At 47.2% G+C, this 26,308-nt stretch overlaps 1 protein-coding gene across 5 annotated transcripts in view; it reads right to left on the bottom strand.

Moving 5' to 3' along the window:
* Positions 1 to 25,746, bottom strand: part of ZBTB7C (zinc finger and BTB domain containing 7C) — a 376,759-nt gene extending 351,013 nt beyond the window's left edge. For all 5 annotated transcript variants that reach the window (XM_082416549.1, XM_082416553.1, XM_082416544.1 and 2 more), the window contains exon 1: positions 21,290 to 25,746. The gene's annotated coding sequence lies outside the window, so the exon portion shown is untranslated. The remainder of the gene's footprint in view (positions 1 to 21,289) is intronic.
* Positions 25,747 to 26,308: the final 562 nt, after the last annotated feature.

The raw sequence follows: 26,308 nt of genomic DNA, 5'->3' as shown, positions 1-26,308 counted from the left end.
GTTTCTCTAGAATCCCTTCTCCACATTGGAAGATACCCTACGCTTACTGAGCTCGAGTCAGAAGATTTCCAACAGAAGAGCATTGCTGGTGTATTTAAAGACCCCATCACTGACGTCACATGAAACTATGGACATCCGCAGGAAGGGCAGGGCTGCCCTGGGAATGCTTACTAAAGGAAAGTCCACTGGGTTGACCGAAGACACCATCACTCTTTGGTGTTTTCATTAAAATCAATCATTTTTTCTAACTACAAAAGTAATATATGTTCATACTAGAAAAATTAGAAAACACAGATAGGCTAAAACAAAAACATTTTTAATCTTAATAATATTTTAATATTCATTATTCCAGACTTTTTCTACACATAAATACATTTTTCTGGTCAAAATGGAATCATACCAAAAAGTAGTGTCTTTTTTTTTTTTGGCTAAGCAATTTATTTCAGTCATTTTTTCCAAAGCACTACATATTGGCCACAGAATTTATTTTCCCTTGATCTAGAAAAGAGCTTCATTTTTTAAGTTAGTTTTTTGAATGCCTACACATACCATAAAAGTAAGACATGGTCAAAAAACTCCAGAGTAATAAATAAAATGCAAAGTAAAAGCCCCTCCCACTATCATGCCCACTCCAGTCCAAGAGTAATACTTAGAGGCCAATTTTTAATAACTGCTGGTGCTTGTTTAAAAATCAGAATCACAGAATATCACCCACCTGCTTAAAACCTTCCAACAGCTTCACAGTCAGAGTAAGCTCCAAGCCCACCCCGAGACCTGCCCTTTCTGAGCCTCCACTTCTCCAGGGACAGACCGAGACCTGCAGTCCACCATCTCCAAGGCATGGAGGCCCTCACCGGCCATGGCTCTGTATCCATACTATGCTCTCCACGCCAGGAAAACCGAGGCATTGAGAGACAAGCAAGAGGGACAACCCAACTGCGAGCTGGCAGCCCTCAGGCTCCTTCTCCTCAGCCCAGAGGCCCTTGCAGTTGACCAAGGACCCTTTCTCTGGCCCTCGCACTCACCTTCATGTGATACAGGGTCAACGTGTGAGGACAAATGGCCTGGGCAAGAACGCTGCTGAGCTGGGCTGCAGCAGACAGGGGCTCTGGGTTTCTTTCTGCTAATAACTAGCTTTGTGGCTTAAAATCTCCAAGCTTCCATTTCCTCATCTATAAAATGAAGTGAGTGGACTGTATCACCCAAATCCCTTCCAATGCTAGTGCTCAATTCCTGAGAAGCAAAGCCATGGTCATCTGGGTGACTGCCACCAAGTGATGGCAATGCCTTCAAAATGCACCTGCCGAGGAAATGAAGCCCTCTGTGTGGCAGAGGCCCTGAGCTAGACTCTGCCTACCTGGTGTCTCTCAGCCTCCTTTACTCTCAAGAACTCCATAAAGTAGGTAATTTTCACCCTGATTTGACTCAACAAGAAAAAAGAGGCTCAGAAATCTTAAGTAACATTCTACTTCCCATCACCGGTAAGTGGCAGAACCAGGAGTTAAAGCCAGTCGATCTGATTCTCAAGATCTCTTTTATGCTCTTTCTGAGTGAAGTTCATTGGATTTTGGGGTTGTTTTTGAAGCACCTGTAATAAAGTTTTATTGGAAATATTTTAGGCTTAACATGTTATAAGGCAAAGTATAATGTCCAATTCACTGGACTTTTGACATGCAATTCAGTCAACTATATATTCTATAGGGTAGTAAAACTCTTTATTATTGATAAATTAACCAGACATGACAACAAATTGTGACCTTCACCAAACAATGCAGAATCAGTACTCCGACCCTCAGCTGCTATCGATCGATCATGGCTTAACATTACCCTCACTCTTTCTACGGCTGTGGTTCTCAAACTGCAGAGTTCATCAGAACCTCCAGCAAAGCTCGTTAAACTACAGATCACTGGGCTCATGTGTAGAATTTCTGACTCAGTTGGTCTCAGGGGGGTGGGGACTGATAATCTGCATTTCTCACAAGCTCCCGGGAGATGCTGATGTGGCTGGTCCGGGGGCCCCCTTTAGAGAATCGCTGCTCTAGGATACTCCTGTCTTCTTGGCTCAACTAGTTGCTACAGGCTCAAGCATTGAACTGTCCGGCTGTAACTGCCACTGTTTAACTGTCATGACTTTGCTCCTCTATTTGGGTTTGCTGTCTACCTACTTCTCCCCCTCTGGCTCTCAGCACAAGGGAAAGCTTGGCTTTCTGCCCCACTAGTCGGCTTTCGGCTCCACACCAGCTGGCAAAAGCTGAAAGAGAAAGCCTTCTAAGTAAGCATACCAGCAGGGCGAATTCCCTGTGATGGTGCCTTGAATCAGAGGGAAGGACTGTTCGCCTTGCAAAGCATAAGATCTTCCCTTTCCACCACACATTGGTTATCTAATGACTACTTGCATCTACATACAATTGGTTTCTTTACTCACTTTTTGTTCACAGCTTTGAATTCTTCAAGATGAAATGCTCTTTTTTACCCCCAAAACATCATTTTCTCAGAACTTCCTTTTAAAACACACACACACACACACACACACACACACACACACACACACACCAACAAAATGCAACCAGGATTTAAAACAGTGGTTTCTACACAGAAGTCCAAGTACAAGCTATGGCTGTTTCTCTGTTTGGCCTAATTTCTTGCTTGGACTTCTCAGGTATAATCAAAGGATTGCTGCTTCTGGAATAAAGGTCTGAGGGAGAGGGTTCTCCACTTGACCTCTGCTCCTTTCAGGGTTGCTAGATGATGTGAAGTGCTGAAAAATCAGACTGGGACAGTGCGGAGTCCTTACTGAGACGCTTTAAAGCAGCAAAAGATAGCTCTGGAGCAGGGCTAGGGAGCTGGGACACGAGATGCCTGTAAGGAGATAAATGGGTCTTTGGTACCTTCCACATTGCCTTCCTGCCCGCTTTCCCACGCCCATGTTAGGCCATTCCGACAGGGCAGTGCAGTGAGAAGGGCATGCCACTGTCCTGGACAGTTTGGAGACCAGGATCTGGCCCCAGCTCTACTGCTGACCAGTGAGTGTCCCTGGACCACTTACTTGAGCCCCAAGGACAATACTGGGCTGTGTGTATACAGGGGAACTGGCCTGGATGACCTCCGAAATCCGGTGCAACATGGTCTGTGAGTGAGAACAGGAAATGGTTTTAGCCAAATGTGCTAATGAATATGCATCTGATGTGACAATACCTTGGCATTTGCGAACTGCTAATGACCAGGGAGGAACAGTTGTTGTCCAAGCACTGAAGAGCCCCAACTGCCAGGGTGGGGCCAAGCAGAAGCAGGAGGCGCCTGCCCAGAGTGTATTCCCCTCCCTGCGGGCCTCCTCTGCCCTCCACACTTCCTGCCCACGTGGCTCCTTCTGCAGGGAAGGTGAAGGGAGAGAATGCAAGTGGAGGACAAAAGATTCCTTCTTTTCCTCCCCCTTCCGCAGTCTCCGACATACATATATATCTATACATATATATATATATGTATGTATGTTATGTCATTAAAAATTAATCATTGCATGGTAAACCTAAAACAAAGTGAATTCTATGGCATATAAATTATACCTCAATAAAGCTGTTAAAAATGTTTTAAAAAGAGAATTTTTATAATGTAAAGTTTTCATTTGATTCTTCTGCAATTAAGCTCCGAATGCAAACTAAAGGAAGTTTCAATCAGGACATTTCAAGATGAACACACGTACACACACACACACACACACACACACACACACACACACACACAGGAATAAAGCAAATGTTCCTAAGTAAAAATAAGCCACAAGGGGCACAACCCAAGAGGCAGCAAGGTGATCATAAGCACCCTGAGGTCAGCAACCTCGGCATCTGAGTCACAGACAGCTGCCACTTCAGCAGCTGGAAAATGATGTCCCCCTGCCTCAAGGAAGCTGGAACCCTCCCAGATATTCCAAAGGGCATGCAGTTCCCAATCTTCAGGGCAGCATTTACTTTCTGACTGAACAACAAAAGAGCAAAGCAGACCAGTCAGTGAAGAAAGCCACTGGACCCCCTTCCCAGCCCTGGCCGATTCCGTGGCCCAGGTCAGCCCCGGGACAGTGAACTTCTGCAGCATTTCCATTGCAACCACTACATTGGAAGACTCCTATGGCTCAGCTATTTAATTCTCCCTACACTGAAATGGGATAGAATAGACTTCAACTTGGCATCCTTTTTTTTCTGAACTTCAAAAAGAAAATCTCCACGTGACTGTTTTTAAAATTCAGGTGTCTGGTACCTGCAAGACCTTAAAAACATCTAAGTTTCTTTTCTTCCCGCTGCTCTATTTTGTTTGGTCAAATCAAGTGCTGCCAATGGCAGGTTCTCTAGTGACTGATTAGAGGGTGAGGTGTGGGTGGCTGGATTTTCTGGTGATATTAGCTTGAAAGGGCAATTTGTGAAGAGCTCTCTGCCGTGTCAGGGAGCAGAGCTAAGCGAGAAGCACGGCAGATGACTAAAGCTGCATGGTGGGGTGAGGGGTGGAAAGCGAGGGACCCAAACCAGGGGAAGATCAGATACAGTGGGTTCATTTATTTTGACAAATCTTTTCTTTTTAATCATCTGTAATAAGACCACAGTACATTGTGCCAAGTGTACGATATATTTTGGAAAGGTAATGAAGTCTAGGGAATAGGCAGCATAACTCAGCTCCCAGCTATTAAATCCTTGCTTAGAAGTAAAGTCAGAGGGGTGTGTGTGTGTGTGTGTGTGTGTGTGTGTGTGTGCGTGTGTGAAAATTACAGGGCTGGTACATTAGCAGGGGCAAAAATTAGCCCGGTTCTACTACTACATTGAGATTTAGAACATCAGACTACAGTGACTACATTTTCCTGTAGAGATCTTTACAGCTATTTGAAATTATGAACCCATAATATGCAAATGCATGGGGCTAAGAAATACACATTCTTGGCAGACACTGAAGATGTTATAATGTGTGCTGTAAACGCCGACGCGTATGTGTATAAAATCAGTGCGCACGTACTAACTGGTCGATTATCCCCTCTAAAACCACACATAAATTCTCCTGACAGGAATTGGAATTTCGCACACATCCCAAGAATGAACAGACTCTTAATATGCTGTGTGTGTATGAAGGATGGAGTATAAAAAAACAACAGAATGGGTCACCAGGCTATGAGAGCTTTCTGACTCTCAAGCGTGACCACAAAGGGACTGGGGGCTATGGTTTCCTTTTGAACATGATAATTATAATATTAGTAGTAATCAATAATATTTATTGAGTTCTGGGCTCTGTGACAGCCACTATGCTGGGCACTTTCCATCTAGGATCCCATTTAAGAAGGGGAGAAAGGGAGAGGGAAGGAGGGTTGGAGAGAGGGAGGTAGGGGGGCGCGGAGAGAGAGAGAGAAAGAGATGGGGGCATGTATGCTCTATTGAAATGCTTTACCACTGTGGCAAATGGCTACTTTCCCCGGGAATGTAACAATTTACAATGGTGAAAATGTTAGTTTGTCCATGAGGCAGGCAGGAGGAGTCACTCCCGTACCCAGGAGCTGGGCAGAGTCCTGGTACAAAGATGTGGCAAGACTACTTCAGACCTGGACTCAAGAGCTATGCGATAGCCGTTCCTGAACAAAGGGCAGAAAACTAGGGAAGCGCAGTCCAGAATCTGAGAAGAGGTAACAAATTCCCAAAATAGAATGTTGCTGAGTCAGGTCTGTACAAATGCAGGGTCTTGAAAATTGCAAGGAAGGAACAGAAAAGCCTCTGGTTAAACAATGGCTTCTAATGACTTCTGCAAATAGGTGCCGCTCAGCGAGATGGCTCAATCTGGTGCATCAGAATCTGTCATGAGGAATTTCTGGCAAAGCAATGGAGATAAAACATAGCGTGATTTAGTTTTCCAAAAAGTAAGCAGAAATATTAGTTTATCAAATAATTCACTTTTACAACCTTTCCCTCCAGTCCCACTCTCCTCTAAAAGCACCTTAGAAAAACATGCCAGGGCTCCAGGTAGACAAAGGCAAGCACACACTCGTCAGCTTTCCCATGGCTGGCAAGGAGAATGACTGGGATCTTGCCCTCTGCTTTCTCATCAGTACTGCCCAGCTTGTGCGCACAATTTCCAGCTTCTTAGAAACTAGCTGAAATCTGAGTTAGGAGATGACTTGCACAAGCACATCTAACATCAGAGCTAAACCAGAGACAGGAAACATTTTCCTACCCTCGGGGAGTTTTCCACATTCTATAAGAATCAAGGTAAGACGCCTAATAAGATGGCCATAACCTCTTCAGGTGAGGTTCAGATCTACTAAGACTTCATTAATTCCCAATGCTAAAGGCAGTCAGAAAAACAGCAGGCAGGTTTTTTTCGTTCAAGTGGTTTATATTTATTTGTAAGTTAGTACCAGGGAGGAGGAACACTGAGATTACAAAGATGGATAGAAACCTACTGGAGGACACTTACGCAAACTTGGGCCTTGGAATGGGATCCTTGAATCTCTCCAGCACATCTCACAACCTAACCATTACCCAGATTTACTAGCCTTCCCATACTTTCCTCTGCTCCTGTCCATTCACCACCCTTAACAACACGTACTACTTGGCCCACAGCACACAGAGAGAGTGTAATGAATGAGGAATTCTCCTCCTTGACTGTGAGCCACAAGGTCATTAACAAGTCACGTGGCTCTCATAGAACTTGAAATATAGAACCATCCATCTACAGGATTAGAAAACATTGATAGGGCTTCCCTGGTGGTGCAGTGGTTAAGAATCTGCCTGCCAATGCAGGGGACACGGGTTCAAGCCCTAGTCTGGGAAGATCCCACATGCCGCAGAGCGGCTAGGCCTGTGAGCCTTGACTACTGAGCCTGCGCGTCTGGAGCCTGTGCTCCGCAATGGGAGAGGCCGCGACAGTGAGAGGCCCGCACACCGCGATGAAGAGTGGCCCCCGCTCGCCGGAACTGGAGAAAGCCCACACACAGAAACGAAGATCCAACACAGCCATAAATAAATAAATAAATAAATTTATTAAAAAAAAAAAAAAAAGAAAACATTGATAAACACACACCTCTGGGATGTCTTAACACCTGAGTCCAATGACCTGATATTTCTTTGTGCTGGTAGTTGCATTTTTACAACAGTGCCTTAAGTGGCTCCAAAAACAATTTCCCAAAATGTCATAAGAGATACTGGTCAATGGATAAAAATTACCCCAGTTTGGTTTTGGACTGAAATGCATGGTTTTAATACTTGGTATCAAGTGGGTTATCTCTTCCTAAATTCTATCGTTAAATGCGAAAATCGACGTTATGGCATCCCCTGAAGCATACAAGAATTGAGCTAAACCAGGTGAAAATCAGAAGTGAACTGGACAGAGAGGTAAACAGGCTGGGAGTTAAGATTTACTGCAATTAGAGGAAGGAACACTCCCAAACTCATTCTATGAGGCCAGCATCACCCTGATACCAAAACCAGACAAAGATACTACAAAAAAGAAAATTACAGACCAATATCACTGATGAATATAGATGCAAAAATTCTCAACAAAATACTAGCAAACAGAATCCAACAACACATTAAAAGGATCATACACCATGATCAAGTGGGATTTATCCTAGGGATGCAAGGATTCTTCAATATATGCAAATCAATCAATGTGATACACCATATTAACAAATTGAAGAAGAAAAACCATATGATGATCTCAATAGATGCAGAAAAGCTTTTGACAAAATTCAACACCCATTTATGATAAAAACTCTCCAGAAAGTGGGCATAGAGGGAACCTACCTCAACATAATCAAGGCCATATACAACAAACCCACAGCAAACATCATTCTCAATGGTGAAAAACTGAAAGCATTTCCTCTAAGATCAGGAACAAGACAAGGATGTTCACTCTCGCCACTATTATTCAACATAGTTTTGGAAGTCCTAGCCATGGCAATCAGAGAAGAAAAAGAAATAAAAAGAGTATAAATTGGAAAAGAAGAAGTAAAATTGTCACTGTTTGCAGATGACATGATACTATACATAGAGAATCCTAAAGATGCCACCAGAAAACTACTAGAGCTAATCAATGAATTTGGTAAAGTAGCAGGATACAAAATTAATGCACAGAAATCTCTTGCATTCCTATACACTAATGATGAAAAATCTAAAAGAGAAATTAAGGAAACACTCCCATTTACCATTGCAACAAAAAGAATAAAATACCTAGGAATAAACCTACCTAGGGAGACAAAAGACCTATATGCAGAAAACTATAAGACACTGATGAAAGAAATTAAAGATGATACCAACAGATGGAGAGATATACCATGTTCTTGAATTGGAAGAATCAATATTGTGAAAATGACTATACTACCCAAAGCAATCTACAGATTCAGTGCAATCCCTATCAAATTACCAATGGCATTTTTTACAGAACCAGAACAAAAAATCTTAAAATTTGTATGGAGACACAAAAGACCCCAAATAGCCAAAGCAGTCTGGAGGGAAAAAAAATGGAGCTGGAAGAATCAGACTCCCTGACTTCAGACTATACTACAAAGCTACAGTAATCAAGACAATATGGTACTGGCACAAAAACAGAAATATAGATCAATGGAACAGGATAGAAAGCCCAGAGATAGACCCACACACCTATGGTCAACTAATCTATGACAAAGGAGGCAAGGATATAGAATGGAGAAAAGACAGTCTCTTCAATGAGTGGTGCTGGGAAAACTGGACAGCTACATGGAAAAGAATGAAATTAGAACACTCCCTAACACCATACACAAAAATAAACTCAAAATGGATTAGAGACCTAAATGTAAAACTGGAAATAAATATCAATATCAAATCAAATATCAAATCAAATATCAAATCAAATCAATATCAAAAAACAAATAACCCAATCCAAAAATGGGCAGAAGACCTAAATAGATATTTCTCCAAAGAAGATATAGATATTGCCAACAAACACATGAAAGGATGCTCAACATCACTAATTATTAGAAAAATGCAAGTCAAAACTACAGTGAGGTATCACCTCACACCAGTTAGAATGGGCTTCATCAGAAAATCTACAAAAAACAAATGCTAGAGAGGGTGTGAAGAAAAGGGAACCCTCTTGCACTGTTGGTGGGAATGTAAACTGATACAGCCACTATGGAGAACAGTATGGAGGGTCCTTAAAAAACTAAAAACAGAATTACCATGTATGACCCAGAAATCCCACTACTCGGCATATAACCAGAGAAAACCATAATTCAAAAAGACACATGCACCCCAATGTTCATTGCAGCACTATTTACAATAGCCAGGTCATGGAAGCAACCTAAATGCCCATCAACAGACGAATGGATGAGGAAGTTGTGGTACATATATACAATGGAATATTACTCAGCCATAAAAAGGAACGAAATTGGGTCACTTGTAGAGATGTGGATGGATCTAGAGACTGTCATACAGAGTGAAGTAAGTCAGAAAGAGAAAAACAAATATCTTATATTAACACATATATGTGGAACCTAGAAAAATGGTATAGATGAACCGGTTTGCAGGGCAGAAATAGAGACACACATGTAGAGAACAAACATATGGACACCAAGGGGGGAAAGTGACATGGGGCGGGGGGGGAATGTGATGAATTGGGAGATTGGGATTGACATATATACACTAATATGTATAAAATGGATAACTAATAAGAACCTGCTGTATAAAAAAATAAAGTAAAATTCAAAAATAAACAAAAGATTTACTGCAATTAATCCTCCAAGTCTGACCCCTTTAATCAAATGTACTTCCTCCTACTTCCTACACACGCTTTTCTGCTAAGAGGCGACTTCTTGGTGGAGTGTGACACAGGGCACACTGGTCCCGCCATTCCTTTGCACAAGCTGTTCCTCTCTCCCTGAATAATCTCTAGGAACCTCAGTGTCAATTTAGGTGCAGTGGAAAGAATATGGGCTCTGAAATCTGAGCTCTGTTAAATGGGAATAATAACGTCTAACTAAAAGCTGCTGTGGGATTGAATGGGCGCATCACACCCGGGCAGTGCCTGCCATGTAGCAGTCGCTAAATTGATGTCAGTGCCCATCCTCCTACCACACTCCCTTTCTGAGGTCCGTCTGAAGTCTCACACCCTGTCGACTCCAGGCATACAACCTCTCTTTTCCTTAAAGTCTTACAGCTCTTACAAGATATACTGCATCATTTAGCTCTTCAGCATTAGGCTTGTGTATATCTTATATACATCATCATTTTCCCAGCCAGGTTTTCGGATCTTGAGGCCAAGACCATGTCGTGGGCTTCGTCTGATGCTCTGCAGAACTTAGCCCAGGCTGGAGACACAGGGGGAGCTCCAATGCACCTTGTGTTCTCGGTGGGATCCCAGCTTCCCTCCCCCACCCCACACACACAAGCAAAAATTCTTTGTGATGGGCAGTTTCTAGGGCCAGTCTGGAACTCTTCAGCTACTCTAGTTGGTTGCCTTCAACCCCACTGATAAAGGCCTACACTCAGGCTGTAGGCTGCTTCTGGAAAGCTTTCTGAGCCTCCAAGAGGGCAGGCTGAAAGGACTGGGGCCAGTGTTCCTGAAAGGAGATGGCCCTCAATCCGGGAAGGGAACACGGAGCTGCATACACACAGGGACAGCCCAGGGGAGTCCAGTTCAAGCGGGCTGAGGGTGCCTCCTTCAACACAGTGGGACTGATTTCTCTCCACTGACCCCAGTCCCCTCTGTCCATGCGGCTGCTCTGCCATCACTGTCCATTTGCTGAGAAGGGATTGGCCTGAGGGAGAGCCTTGCTCTCCAGACTGAGGACAGCTCTGTCTTCCTGGGATAAAGAGCGGTTTCAAAGCCCCTCAAGCTCAGAAGGAGCACAGCAAGGACACAGAGTCTACCTGGCTGAGCCGGGGCCCCAGACCCAGCCCTATGGAGGATTCTGCAGATGGACGGTGACCAAGAGAGGCAGATGAGAGGGACCAAGGACATGGTGCCATGAGCTGTGGGCAGGAAACCTCACCGCTCACATACAGCCAGTCAGCCCAGAGCCCCTCCCTGACACCCTGCACCCCACCCCCAGTCAAAGGCCCTAACATCCCCTCTGTGGCTTTTATTTCCCTTCATCTAGGCCGCCCCCAGTGCTGCTTTAACTGTTCTCTTCCTCCATCAAAGTCACCCCCGCCCCCGACTCCAGGCCGAGAACAGGAGTGCTGTCCTACAAGCCTCCTTCTTCTTTGCTTCCCCACCTGCACCCATTGCCTGGCACAGCACACAGTAGGAACTCAAGAAACATTGGTTTAATAATGTCGACCATAGGATTTGTTTTCCAGGAAGTTCAATGCAAAAAATTGTTTATTCTGCTCTTAATCCTTAAACAATTAAGCAATTTTATTCTTTGAAGCACCTTGTGAACAATAAATCAGCAAGCTTAGAAGGCTATCAGCTTGTATTCAGAAAACTCAAGGTTTCCTTTCATAAAAAAAAAAAAAAAAAAAAAAATCATTGGGTAGGGCTTCCCTGGTGGCGCAGTGGTTGGGAATCTGCCTGCCAATGCAGGGGACACGGGTTCGAGCCCTGGTCTGGGAGGATCCCACATGCCACGGAGCAACTAGGCCCGTGAGCCACAACTACTGAGCCTGCGCGTCTGGAGCTTCTGCTCCGCAACAAGAGAGGCCGCGACAGTGAGAGGCCCGCGCACCGCAGTGAAGAGCGGCCCCGCTCGCCGCATCTAGAGAAAGCCCTCGCACAGAAAGGAAGACCCAACACAGCCAAAATAAATAAATAAATAGCGTTCCCTTTAGAAACAAAAAAAAAAAATCATTGGGTAAAAACCAAGAGTATTGGATAAGCAAAAGACTGGAAACAACCAAAATATCCATCTATAAGGGCCTGGTTAAATAAGCCAAGGTATAGCCATACAATGGAATTTACACAGTCAAAACAAACAAGCAAAAAAGAACAAAGAAGTTCTTTATAGTCAAGACTTACTGTTCAGTGGAAAATGTAAAGTGAAATATAATGTGTATGGTATGCTTCCATTTGGGTAAAAAAAATTTTAAATACACATGCACATGTATGTATACATACACACACATATACATATTTTCCAGTATGTGCATTCAGTATCTTTAAACTGAAGAGCCCCATAGCAGTGGTTGCCTAGGGATAAGGGAACTAAGAGATGAGGTGAGAGAAAGCCAGTTTACTTTGAATACCCTTTTGTACCTTTTGAATTTTAAACCACGTAAGTATTGACCTATTCGAAAAAATTAAATTAGAAATTCAAAGCAAACAATGCGTGGAAAAGTAATAAAAAATCTAGTTTAGGAAAACATAAAAGAGAAATCCTCATTTAAAAATGATTCAAGGCAGCCTGGTTGAGTCATCTGTTAACTGCGCAGAAAGCAAAAACCCAGGACGCCTGAAAGGACACGTGGCAGCCGCTGGCACTGGCCTGGGCTCCTCCCTGCCTTGCTGGGGGACCTCAGAGAGTGGCGGGGCCTCTCTGACCCTCAGTGTCCTCCTCCGTGAATGGAAGTGTTTGGACCAGCTCTTAGAGCACATAGGCCCTTTCCTGTGTGGGAACAGGGGATCCCCAGGTAGACACAGCTAGTTACTTAGTGACAACCTAATTTAAAAAGAAGAAACACTCCTTAGAAAGGAGAGAGAGTTTCCTTCCCCCCAACAGAAGTCTGTGGCAGGGAGATAAAAACCTCAAATCCTACGCACCAGAGTGCAATGAAACCAGCGCCTCTGACTTCAGGAGCTTAAAATACATTTGCAGACACACCCTTCCCTCCAAACACACCTGCTGCTTTTTTCCTCTCTCTTCCCACATCCTCTCTGGACAGGCCAAGTGCCCATTTATGACAGAGCTGAAATATTTCCTTTTTTGTTCTAATATTTCCTGCAGGGCCCCTCCCCTCTTTTATGGCTGCCATTCACAGCCATCTGGGATGACCAGGAACAACAGGCAGCTTCAGGATTTAAAGACAATGAAAACATGTCACTTTTTAAAAACAATAGTTAACGGAGGCCCCCCTGCATCCCCAAAACATACTTTTAAATAAATGTAACTTAATGGCAGTGACTGGATATTGTCCATTCTTGGAGAGGCTTAAAGAGGCGTGTATGTCTCTCTAAACTGTCCAGGCAGAACTTTCCAATGAGATGCTTTAAAACGTGGTGCCCAGCAGGTTTCTCTGTTGCCCAAACTTTCTCTCCAAGCCCCATCTCCACCCACTTCAAACTTAGGAAGTGGCTAAATGTGCTTTCCATGCCTTTCTCGCAGGAATTAGAGAACACCAGGGCCGGAATGGCTCTGAGATAATACAATCTCATTTTTGTGGTTGAGGAAACCGAGGCCCATAGTGGAATGGCGCCCAGGAATACACAATTCGCCCTCCATATGCCAGGATAAAAGTCAGGTCTCACAACCCTTCACTTCTTCCCTAAATTGCTTGCTTTTGACACGTTCCCTCCCTTGGCCATGCAGAGTCCCCCAAATAGCACCAGCCTCCCCCAGACTGACCCTCCTGACCTGTGCCCCAGGCCCCCTGCCCTGTCTCCAGACTACAGAGCTCTTGAAATGTGACTGATGTCACGTGTTGAAATGATAATACTTTGGATATATTGGGTTAAACAAAAAACCTTACTAAAATTCATTTTACCCATCTCTTTTTACTTTTTTTAAATGTGACTACTAGAAAATTTTAAATTACCTGCATGGCTCACATTATATCTTCACTAGGCTGTGCTGCTCCAGGTCATAAGCCGTTTGTCCATTCAGCTCCCAGTCAGCAAAACTGACCTGTCCCGTGTCCCAGACTCTGTGTGGCCATTCTCTATTCTAAAGACCAACCACACCAGGCGTTCCTGAGCAGTGTGCCCCTGACAACAATATCGAGACTGAGCCACTGAAGCCTCAGGATGACCGTAAGGAGTGTGTCTCCCCTTCTGTAGGACGTAGGGAAGGAGAGGGATCCTGTCACCCCTCAAGTGACATTAATTCTACCTACATGTGAGCACTGGCTTCCCACAGTCATCTGTCTCGTAGGATTTTTATCCCTTGAAGTATAGTGGTAGCTTGGGGAGGAGGAGGAGGAGGAGGGGGAAGAAAACAAAGTCTTGAAAGTTCTTCAACACGAATCCTTGGTCTTCTCTCTCCCCTCCCTTCAGGTTAGAAATAGAAATCACAAAACACGTGAATAATTGTGGCTTCCATGTGGGGACCCCTCATTTTTGTCAGGAGCTGTGCAGAGTACTTTGTGTGTATCATCTCATCCCATTTTCTCAACCACCCTATGAAGTTGGTTATCACTGTTTTCTAGACAAGGAAACTAAAGCTTAGAGAGGTTAAGTAATGTGCCCAAGGTGACCACCAGAAAGTGGCCAAGACATAGGGTTCAGGTCTGATCAGCTCCAGACCCATGCTCCTCACCACCCCTGCACGTGTCTCAGTTTCCTCATCTGCAGGATGGGGACAATACCTGCCTGAGGCAGGGTTGGAGACCCCATGGTCCCTGGGGACCCATCCTCCCCTGGGAGTAGGTTCTGTGCTCCTGAGGAGCTTCTGGTTCGAAGGATCTCTGTCTCTAGCCACTCCCTGGTTGGGCTACATCCCACATCCTAGGCTGGCAAACCTGTCCCCGCGCTCTTGATCTTGAGGTTCTCTTGACCTTGAGGTTGCTCCTCCCTGGGTGCCCTCTAGTTCCTGTCTCATGGAATTAAGTGCCACTAGCTCCTTACATCAAGACTCCACCTAAACTTCACCTCCTCCAAAAACCAATCAAAACTATTAAGTCAGAAAGCCGCTTCCCATGCTGCCCTTTCCTACTCTGCTTCCCAGGAGGTGATGCTCTCCCCCACCCCTCCCCAGGGCCCTGCACTCCTTCTCCAGCAAACTCACACTCAAAAGAAGCCTTGACACCAATGGGCTTAATCAGGGTCTCACCTCCCACAGGAAGTATTCTGTATTTCACTCATTCAGCAAAATATATCGTGAGCATCCACTGCACGCTGGGTGTTCTTCTAGACCATGGGCATAGCAGTGACAGTGACAAAGCCCCTGGGCTTCTGAAGGAACCAAGGTTTTCCCCAAATGGTGATGCCCTAAACACGCTAATCCAATGATACTGGTTCATATTTCTCAAGATTCTCCTGCTGTTATTTGTAGGTCAAGGAATGATTAGCTAATGGGCACTGGGTTTTGTTTTGTGTTTTGTAATGATAAATAGAGTATGACACATTACGTGAAGGAATGCAACACACCCATTAAAATATGTTTCTAAAGAGCATGATGGCATTGGTAAATGTGATAGAACGCTCATTGAGGGACAGCTTGCAACACCATATACCAGTGGCTCTTAACAAGGTCATGGAGGCAGGTACTTAGTGAGAAGTACCTTTCTAACCACATCCAGTGTTGGGGGTGGGCAGGAGGGAGAGCTGATTTCCTAACTCAAACTGTGGATGGTAAAGCTTACTGAAGTATTCTCAACCAGTGAGGAGACTTGGAAAATACATTTTCTTCTAAATATCAGTGATTCACAGTGGGAATTTTCCAGACTCCCAAGAAAAAGAAATCTTCTGTCTATTAAAAGATGATATGGGTTTTGAAAGTTGTAGAAAACAACATTTAATCTTAATACATTTATATGCGAGTAGGTCTCTGTGTGTGCACATGCACACACACACTCACACACACACACGCACACACACACACGTGCGTGCGTGTGTTAGTGGATACAGAAAAAAGACTGGAAGGAAATATTCCAAAATCAGGGTGTTGTAAGCAGTTTTCTGTTTTAATTTTACACCTTTCCATATTTTCAAAATTTTCCATCATGACCCTTATTGCTTTTATAATCAGAAAATAAGCAGCAAACTGAATGCTAATAGTTTTTTAATTTCCTCATGAATCTGTTTTTACAGGCACCATTTCAGTGGGGTTTGGAAATCAGCAGGGTGTGAAACACAAATGAAATTCCCCATTCCTGCAGGGCTGAGTGTACCCCTTGGCCCTGAAGAGAAGCTCTCCCCACATCCACGCTGGCAGCCAGCTGTCCACAGCTGTTCTGAGGAGGCTGCAAATGAATGGAGCTGGTGGAAAAACACAACATTCCTAACTCTCCAAGGATGGCATTATGCTTGGAACTCTTGCTCACCAAAGAAGTAAATAAACAGAAGAGAGAGGGAGAGAGGTGGCAGCCAAGCAAGCTGGAGGAACTTCAGTGCTGGAAGTGGCTCAGCTTCCCGAGGTCCCCAACTCATAACAAAACACCTGAAAGAAGACCCCTCCACCTAAGCCAACCAGCCTTGTCGAATCAGGGCTAACACTGCTAGACCATAGCCCTCCTGGGCTGTATCTCTCGAATGCCAGCTTCCCTTCCTGCCACACATCAGAGTGAGTATGAACAAGCTTTATATCCACCTCTAAGCTAAAGAGATCCCGAGGGCAGGGCCCCTGGCTGATTCATCTCCATACACCCCCTAGCACTAATGAGCATAGCACTCACCAACTATTTCCTCAGCCACTGCCACATGCCAGGCACTGTTCTGGGGTTGGGGATACAATGGGGAGCAAAACAGACAAGCTCCCTGCCTTCTTGGAGCTTACATTCTAGTCGGGGAGGCAGACGATAGACAGCAGGAGAATCAAGTTTCTATCCCAGACAGATTGGGACGTTATGACGAACGTATTACCAGGCTGTTTCAGTTGAGATCTAATGACAAGGTGAAGCCAGCTGTGGGAAGATTTGCAGGAAGGGCCTTGCAGACAGGAGAACAGACAAGGAGAAACACGTGCGCTCCGTGTGTTCAAGGAACAAAAAGGAGCCAGGTGGCTGGAGTACAGGGAGTGGAGGAGGGTCAGAGAGGCAGGCAGGGGCCAGACCCCAGAGAGCCCACAGGAGGGTAGCACAGGAGCGGCCCACCTGCCTCACTAGAGGAGAGTCCCGCTGTGGCTTTGTGAGGCTGGGTTGTGCTGTGACAGCCCTCAGAGCAGGAATGCAACGCTATCAGTCGAATTGATGACAGGATTCCCATCATCCCAGACAGGCAATCAGCTTGACTTGGGGCTCTCAAAATGCCCATGGAACCCCATCTCTTCTCATCCACACTCCGCTTCTAGATCCTTGCCCTGCCAACACCCCCTTCACAGCGCCAAGGAACACAGCTGATGGCAACGAAGGAGCAAGCCTGACTGCCGTCCACCCATCCACCCATGCCCAGCCCTCGGTGTGCGTTCAGTAAACATCTTCCGTGCCCAGGCCTTGCGGTGGGCGCTGAGGGTGTGACGATGAGCAACACAAGCCCCGCCCCCAAAAGCTGCCCCAGGCTCTCAGGGCACCACCGTTGGCCACGAGCTGCCCAGCACCCACCTCTCCAGGTAGGCCTCCTGGTGAAACCTGCTGTGAGTGCCTGACATGGTTCTGAAGGGTGGATTAATTCACTCCAAGGGGTTAAACAGAGAGACAAGCTCAGTGCCCCGCCTGCTTCCTCTGCCCGCCCCCCCCCCCACCCCCATTCCTCCCTCCACTGACCCAGGGAGAAAATACGCCCAGTCTCAGGAATGAAGCTGTAGTCGGTGGGATGGCAGGTACTATGTATCTGAAGACAAAGGAGGGTTTTAGTGTTGGCTTGAAGAGTGGGAGGTGAGGGGGACCAAAGGGGACTAGTCTGGGGAAGGAGTGGGGAGGAGGGAAAGAGCTCTGGCTGCACGCCTCAGACCTCCGCAACCAGCACCGAACAGATGCCACAGCTCACGGTCAGAGGGAGCCACGTCTGATTTGTGGCTTTCAGAATCTCCTCCTGCATAAAAATCATCGTTGCCATTATTCAGAGAAGCAAATTACCCCCACTTGAGCAGGTTCTTAAGCTCTACCCTGTGAGGTTTCTGGGGTGCGCCTCATTTTGTACAAATGGGAGGGTCAGTGCCTGAGAAAAAGCACCCACACTGGCTCTAGGGGTGCTTTTTGTTTGCTGAATGCTTGTATCCCAGATCCCCCAGAGCAGCTGAAGTTGCCAGAAGCCCCGCGGGGCCCCTCCACACGGGTCAGGGTTCACTCCAGCCCCCGCCATGCAGTGGGTGGCAGGTTTTCTTCCAGTGGGCACAGCCATCCTGGGGAGAAGTCAGCGCCAAGCCTGGTTCCAGACCCTTGAGTCTCTTCCTCCCAGGAGGGGAGGAGGGGTTATAAATAGCCTGGACTCCTTCAGCCCTCCACAGGCACAGATCCCACACCCCCGCCCCAGCCTCAGCCAGCTGGTCCCTCCTCGCCCAAGTTCCCACAGCCTTCTGGAAGAGGGAGGGAAATGGCTCACCCACAGTCGGGGTGGAGAACGCAGCCCTTCAGGCCCCCATGGGAGTGAGTGGCCGCCCATGAACTGTCACTGTAACCCTGCCACACCTCTAAACCCCTTTGTGACTGCAGTGCTGGAGAGGGCTGGGGGGTCGCAATATTATTAGGGGGACTCTTTCACCCTGGTCGGCCCAGAAACCCCAAGCTGCATGCTCAGAGTATGTTACTGCAGTGAATGGAGTTACAGCAATAACATTCTCCCCTCTCTCTGCCTTGGTTTCCCTATCTGTTAACAGATGAACTATGAACTATGAGTTACCTATGAGATTAGCATGCAATGAAAGTGAAAAGGCAGTGTCAAACTATAACATCGTATTATCATGAAGATACCAGATCTTGGTTTCTTCTCCAGAAGCCTCAAGTGCAGCTATGGGGACATTGATTCTTATCTGTTCATGAGAGAAGAATTATGCTCGGTGCCACTGCATTAGCCTTGAATTCTTGATACTGCGTGCCCTTGAAAGCATAAAACTTACAAAATGTTCTCTCTTATAAGTCGTTTCTGACTAATACAGATTGACACACACCACATCCAGAATTATTTTGATTTAATACGGTTCTGCTGGACCATACATGACATTTTAGACTGAAGAATAAGCATTGCCCTAGAATATTTAGGTTCAGGAGAAAAAAGTTCTCTTAACAATCATTCTGTTTATCACTCAGATCCTTCCTGCCCATACACACTGGTAAGAAACAAGTGGCTAACATTTAAATGGCCAACTCGCAGTTCTTTTTAATTAAGACACTTTGTTTGCTCAATAAAATACAACGTAAAAAACATTTACAGAAAACCCACTCATTGATGTCTAATAGCTGTGTCAAATAACCATAACAACATTTATTCCAACACCCCCAGATAATTGCTCATCTTTCTCATTTAGTATCCACAACAGCACAGCATTTGTGCCCAAGTGTGATTGATCCAGAATTGGGCTCCCTTTCAAAAATATCTGTAAAACCTAATTACCAGGAAAACAGAGTTCTGGCATCCTATGGAAAGTGGGTGCCTCACAGTGAGACAAGCTGCAAACTCATCTTGGCTAATCAAGCCACATTATGTTACAAAAGGAGTTTGAGGAATTTGGGGTGAGGAGGGAGCAGGAAAAGTTGGGATAGTGTCAGACTGGAAATCTGCAGTGACAGTTCTGATTTTTTTAAGCCAAGGGCAGAGGACAGGAAATTAGCTGGCAGGCATGGATGTAGAAAGTACCAGATAATGAGCCCATGATGGGCTTGGGGTGTGGGAGTGGCATTTCTGATCTCAGGCCCTACAAGGCCTTGTTGAGGGAACTCTCTCCACCCCGGTCTGGGAGGCTGATGTCATTTCTAGTCTCCCTGGGCCTCTAACCACTGTGGCAGGTCACTCTCCTTCCTCGGGCCTGAATCTGCTCCTCTGTAAAATGAGCACTCTTTAATATTTCTGGGGTCTCTTTCAGCTCCAAAATTCTGTGACTTCTTTTAAAGCAAAGGACATGCTTTCTGCTCAGGTACTTGCTGGGGCTGGGGGAATAAGGAGTGGGAACAGAACCAGCCAGAATGAAGGACTGAGTGTTTCCAGCTCCCATGCAGTTCTGTACTGACTTGCAACACCCGGATATCAGACCCATTCTGGGAATAATGATTTCTTTCAGCCCAGGATGGAGCTACCCGGGTGGTGCTAACCTCCGCTGCCCTGGATTTGTCAACCTGGCCAATGAGGAACAGGGCCAAACCACTGGATTTCTCAGAGCCTCTCTCCCAGAGCTGACCAAGGCACATCTTCCTCTTGTGAGGGTCTTCCCTTCCCACCGTCATCACTCTTTCCGTCCCGGAGGCCCCAGAAACCCCAGCCCTCGCCTGGAGAATGGTCCAGCGAGGCTCCCTGGGCAGGCAGCACAAGCCACAGACTCCTGGCTCCCCTCGGTCCTGGACCCTCCACACCTCAGCTTGGGTACCAGCCCCCGCGGCTGCATTCAAAGGAAACGGGAGTTGTTGCCGCTTCTCTTTTCTTTGGCTCCTCCTGGCCTTCTTCCTAATGAAATCAAAGAAGCAGCCCTAATAACAAAGCAACACAGTGGCCGGAGACGATTCGCTTTCAAAGGACCAGGAGATGCGCACACCATGAGCGAAGGCGCGCCCGGTTCCCGTGCGCGTCGCTAGGAAGAGACTTTGTGCTGACCCTTGCGGGCGACAGGTACCGGGCCGGCCTTCGCTTAACTTTCCCGAGGCACAGAGGAACCGTTGAGTGCTCCCAGTTCCCGCAACTTCCCAACTGGACAGCAGCATGGGTCTCAGGATCCTGCAAAGACACCACCTCGAGCAGGGACCGCTACGACGCCCTTGAGGCGCATCGCGAGATGCCGGGTCCCAGGCTTTCCAGTCCCTTTCCTAATCTTCAAGATAAGACCTCAATGCGGGTGCCAAAGTCTCAAGAAACCTCCACTCTCCAAAATGTTCCCGCGCCTTCCCGGCAGAAGTGCGGTAAAAGTTTTGGCAGAAACCACCTGTGGCTGCCGACAGACCCGCCCCGCCCGGTCCCAAAGGCGCCGCCGAGCCCGGGGCCGCACGCGCCCGTATAAGTTCCCTTCCAGCCCCGCGCGCCACTTCGCTCCGGGCCGCGGTGCCAGCCAGGAGGCGCGGCGCCCGCTCGCTGGCTCGCTCTTCGCTGGCTCTCCCCGCCTCCCTCCCTCCTCCCGCCTCCTCCCGTTGCATGGCTGCCGAACGGAGCCCCTGAATAGCCACCACAGCCCCCCGCCTCCTGCCCGCCGCGCCGGGGGCGCCCCTGCCCCAGCCTGCGCCCCAGGGTGCGCGGACCGCCGGCCTCCTAGCAACAGCCTGGGAGATCGCTCCCCGGCGCCTGCGATGCGGAGCCACCCTCCGGGAGCCCCGCGACCCCCGACCCGCCTCAGCAGCCGAGATGCGGTGGAGACCGCGACCCTCGCAGTCGATGCCCCAGCCCGGCACGCGAAGCCACTCACCTTTGCGCGCCGCCGGACCCGCGCGCCTCCTGCACTTGGCGCCGGCCGCTGTCCTCGCGTCCGCCTTCGCCGCCGTCCGTCCCTGTACGCCGGAGCTGCGCGGGCCGCTCGGCTGTCAGAGTCTCGTGGCTGGGCTGCGCCGGCTGTGTGGAGCCGAGCGGCAGTGGCGGGCGCGCGGCAGCTCCTCCCTCCCCGCTCCGCGCCTCCGCCCTCCTCGTGCCCCGCCTCCCGCGCCGCTGCTGTCAGCCCTGCGCCCCGCGCCCGGCGCCCGCGCTGCCCGCGCCAGCGGCTCGGGGTGCGCACTGGGCTAAAGGGCCCGGATGTCTGAGGTCGCCTCTCTCGCGCGCCCGCCCCCTCCCCTGCGCCCCCTCCCCGCCCTGCCACACATGCACTTGCTGCGTCTCAACCTCCTCCTCGGCTCCAATTAATTTCTATTTTGACAGTAACTGTGGCTGGGGGCGGCGCTGCTGGGGGCGCCCAGGACCCGCGCCGGCTGCGGGCGGCAGTCAGGCCGCGGCGCGGGGGCGGAGTGGGGGGCCTGGCAGAGCCACCCTCCGCTCGGGGCTCCGCGTCTTTTTTCTTTCTTTTTTCTCTTTGCCTCCTCCAGGATTTAAAGGGACAGCCCCGGCCGAGGCGAGGGGCCAGGCGGCCGCCGTTTCTCCGGTCTCCAGACGCCCTCTGCGGCCCGGCCGGACCCGCCGGCACCCGGAGCACAGGCTCCAGACCGCCGGGTATTTTTAGGTCCACACCCGGCCCAGGACACCGGGGCGGCAGAGCTTGGCTCGGTCGCCCCGGCGCACGGCTATTTTTACAGAGTCCGATTGGGGGAGGAAATAAAACAACTCAGCAACTGCTTTTCCAAGCGAAAGTAGGGAGCAAGGAGTGGGGGCGAGAAGTTTCCCAAATGCTCTCGGAATTCCAGAGAGCTCAGAAAGACACCTCTCCGACACGAGAAACCACAGGCGCGCAGCACTCCAGGGCTCCCAAATCCCTGCGGGCCTCCCCGCCCTGGAGGCCGCTCGGGCGCCGGGCCCCCAACAGCTCGCCGGCCAGGGTACCCCGCAAGTTGCACAGCGCGCGCCAGGGACCGGCCTCGGGCCACCCGTCACTCGCCTGGACTGCCTGGAAGGCGGCCTTCAGAAGCATCCAATCACCCAGCTACGCAGCCAAAGGGCGGGCACTAGAAGGACTTGACTCCACCCGGTCCCTCCAAGCCCCGCCTCCGCGGATACTGTACCCGCTGGAGAGCCTCGGTGGGAAGCGCTGCAGGCGCCAAGCGGTGATGGACAGCGCAAAGGGCCCATCCGAGGCAAGAGGAGGGGGTCTCGGTCCAGGAGCGAAGGCGTGAACTGTCGCTGGCTAGGCGACTCCTCGGCAGACGTTCCGGCCACCAGCAGGCCGGGGCACACTGGCGCTCTACCTTTTTACAACTCCCGCCTTCCTCACTCCCTGCAGACATAGAAACCCTTGCCCGCCTTGGCTTGCCCGACCTCTGCGACTGTACCCTCTGATGTCAGCGGATCCTCTCCGGGACTCTGTCTTCAAAGGCGGCGAACTTTTTCGGTCCTCAAAGTCTTACAGGGACTGCGCTTACCTGAGCCGTGCGAGGCGCCCAGGACAGGCGAGAAAGCGAATCTCTCCCTCCTGTTTCCATTCTGGCCATCGACTAATGAACGGACAGTGGGACTGCTGCTGTCTGCGTAGTGTCTCTGACTATTGAAGATACTCGATGGCATCCTTTACAGGATTCACGAAAATAAATTTGTGGACCTTTTGCTTGGCGCTTCTTACCAGTGTTGCTCACTAGAAATTTTCATCGTTTCATTCGTTCGTGTAATAAATGCACATTGCATGGCACCACTTGGGTATAATGAAAACAAGGGAAAAGGCTCTGGAATAGGATGTGACAGCGGAAATCTAGGCACAAACATGAAAGGGTGAGCTGAAACGTACGGTTGTGTACGTCATGTTTCACTGGACAGAGAGGCCTGGCTTTTCCTAATAAGAAAACAGCATTTATTTGACAGTTTGAACAACCAGCTTATCCAAACTGTTCAAAGGCAGTTTGAAGAAGTCTAGGGAAGTCTGTTGTGGAAACTAAGATTTTCAGATTCAGGATGTCAGACTTCCAAGTAGCTAAAGCAAAATAACATCCTTGCTTTAAGCAGCCCTGGGAGCCTTTGCCCTCCCAAATTAGGTTGTCTGTCTCCCTGCTAAATTAGGTTGTCTGCCTCACTTCCTTTCATTAAAGGGTCTTCAGCCATTTGGAGGACTACTGACCCAGCTGATGTGGACAAGCTTCTAAGCCAGAAGCATGGGGGTGAATTTAGGGAGTACCTGGGGGATGTGAGCCCTGCAAGACACCTGCAGATGAAAGGAATGCAGTGCAGGGAGTGAGGGCAGCCATGGCCATGAAAAGGGTGTTTTGTTTAAGAAAAGAGGGATGTGGGTACTAAATTAGAAATGCCTCTAAATAGGAAAGGTTGTCCTCCCTTCTCTGGGTACAGCTGGCTCAGAGCAGGTGTTCCATAGCTAGGAATCACTGAATGGCTTTCCATGTCATGAGCTGCGGAGGAAGGTTCCATGTTCTAGACAGTGAGCCACAGATCTTCTGAACCTAATCACCACAGGCAAAAGTTTTATAAATTTAAGAGCAATCAGGATGAGAATGGCCTGCATTAGTGATATTATGGAATATTTTTAAAGAGAGCAGCTATTACACCGTGTTCACGATTTTTATTCAGTTGTCTTTTTTCCAACAAGACTTTGAGCTCCTTACCCATCTTGGTATCCTCAGTGCCTAACACACACTTGGCACCTGTTAGGTGCTCATTAAAGACTGATAAACCAAATGAATGCAAAGTTATTTTAGAATGGTGGAGTAAGCAGGGTAACACATACAGAGAGAAATCCAGTGCACTTTGTAAGACTCACTTGCAATTTACTTGTTTATATGGAAGTGCAACTGTAAACTTTGCCATAAATAATAGGATTTATTGGCTTGTGCCAGACTTTCCTCTTTAACAGCCATGTAACCTAGAAAAGCATGTTATTCAACTCCTCAATGCCTCCATTTCCAAATCTATCAAAAGGAGATAAGAATGGGGACTTTTCTACACCTTCGGGATGCTGAGATGACCAGATGAGAAAAGGTGTGGGCAAGTATTACCTCGTGAACAGCATTCATTAAGGGGCTACTGTGGATCAAGCACTGTGCATTGTAAATTGTCAATATTAGTTATTGGAATAAATTTTTCAGAAATTATCTGAGAATTGGCTTCAAATATTTATCTATGCCCCAAGGGTGGTGAGAGGCTGATTCAAGAGAAAAGAAAAGGAGAGAATTAACATTTACAGAGCTATTTCTAGAATCAGAATCATGGCATGCATTGTTATATGTTCCTCAGGACAACTGTGTGCGATGCATTTTGTTATGACCATTTATAGATGAGAAGTTTGAAATCAATAGCAATGGTGACGACCAAGGTCCCGAAGCTGGGAAGTGGCAGAAGCACCTTTGGGACCCAGGTTTGTGAGTTCGGGAATCCATCGGGGGCCCATCCTGCAGTGCTGCCTCTAGAAGAGAAAAGAGGTAAGAGCCTTTAAGGAAAAGAGGCTAAAGAGAATTTCAAGAAAACAATGGTCTGTGTTACCACAAGGCAGGCTGGGCAAGGTGCAATCTCAATTGAGAGGAACTTCCTGGAAAGGGTGGCATTTGATTCAGTCCTTTAAGTTTGGATTCACACACATGCTCTCTCTCTTTTTAAATTTTTATTTTAAAATAATTTCAGGTTTTCAGAAAAGTTACAAACATAATATAAAGAATTACCATATACCCTTTTTTATATTTCACTTAGAAAATATATTTATGTATATATAAAAAAATAAAGAGAAATAAAAAGAATTACCATATACCTTCACCCAGATTCTCCAGATGCAAACATTTCCCATGTTTGCTTTATCCTGCTGCCTATCTATATATACATAGTATTTTTTCCTAAACCATTGGAGAGTAAGCTGAAGATATGATGCTCCTTTACTGATAAATTCTTCAATGAGTGTTTTCTAACAAGAAGGACATTCTCTTATGTAATAATCAAAATCAGGAAATTTCCATCAATGCTATTTTCTAATCTAAACCATGTTTAGATTTTGCCAGTTTTCTCAATAATGGCAAAAGAAAAAAAAAAAAAAGAAAACTAAATTAATTCTGATCAGATTCCGGTCCAGGATTAACACATTGCATTCAGTTCTCATATCTCTTGGGAGGGTGTTTTTTTTTAATTAAAAAAAGAAATTTTCTCAGTTTTCATTTCTTATTTAAGTGGCTGTACATTTACGACCCATATGAGGTTACAAACGTTCTCTCCCTCACCAAACTTTAGACGGGCTCCTCTCAGCCCTCTTTTTGATGAGACCTCGCCCTTAGGGCCTGCCTAATCCAGTTGTAGCAAGAATTCTACTAAATCAACTTAGTGAGAATCCCACCCTGCCCGGCGTCCACCCCCACCACCATCCTTCAAATCTGATCCATCTTGATATCTGATCAAATTCCTCACCCCCCACCCTTGATATCTGACCAAGGCCTGCCTTTGGCAAGAATCCTGCTAGGTCAGTTTACTACCTACCCTTGATGTCTCTTCTTAGTAATCTTCCATCCACCGACTCCCACCCTTCCTTGGCTATAAATCCCCACTTTTCCTTGTTGAGCCTCATCTCTCTTCCCTGTTGCAATACTCTTTTTGCTATAGTCTTGAATAAAATCTTCCTTACCATTTTAACAAGTGTCAGAATAATGTTTTCTTTAACAGAGCCAAAGAAAACACAGAAAAAAATTAAACCCATCTGTAATCACCCACCAGAGATAACCAGTTAATCCCTGATTTTTTAAAATGTGTAATCCACATTTGCAAGGGAGTGCAAAAACCACCACTTCCTTCCAGGGACCAGCTTCCTCTAGAAACTATTGAGGATATGGAAGTTCTGCTTTCAGTTCTTCTGGAAGTTCTTCCTCCGTGT

The sequence above is a fragment of the Balaenoptera physalus genome (genome assembly GCF_965194825.1).
Source record: "Balaenoptera physalus genome assembly, chromosome: 12".
Taxonomy (NCBI): domain Eukaryota; kingdom Metazoa; phylum Chordata; class Mammalia; order Artiodactyla; family Balaenopteridae; genus Balaenoptera; species Balaenoptera physalus.
The sequence above is the reverse complement of the archived record's forward strand: the minus strand, read 5'-3'. Positions and strand labels throughout refer to the sequence as shown.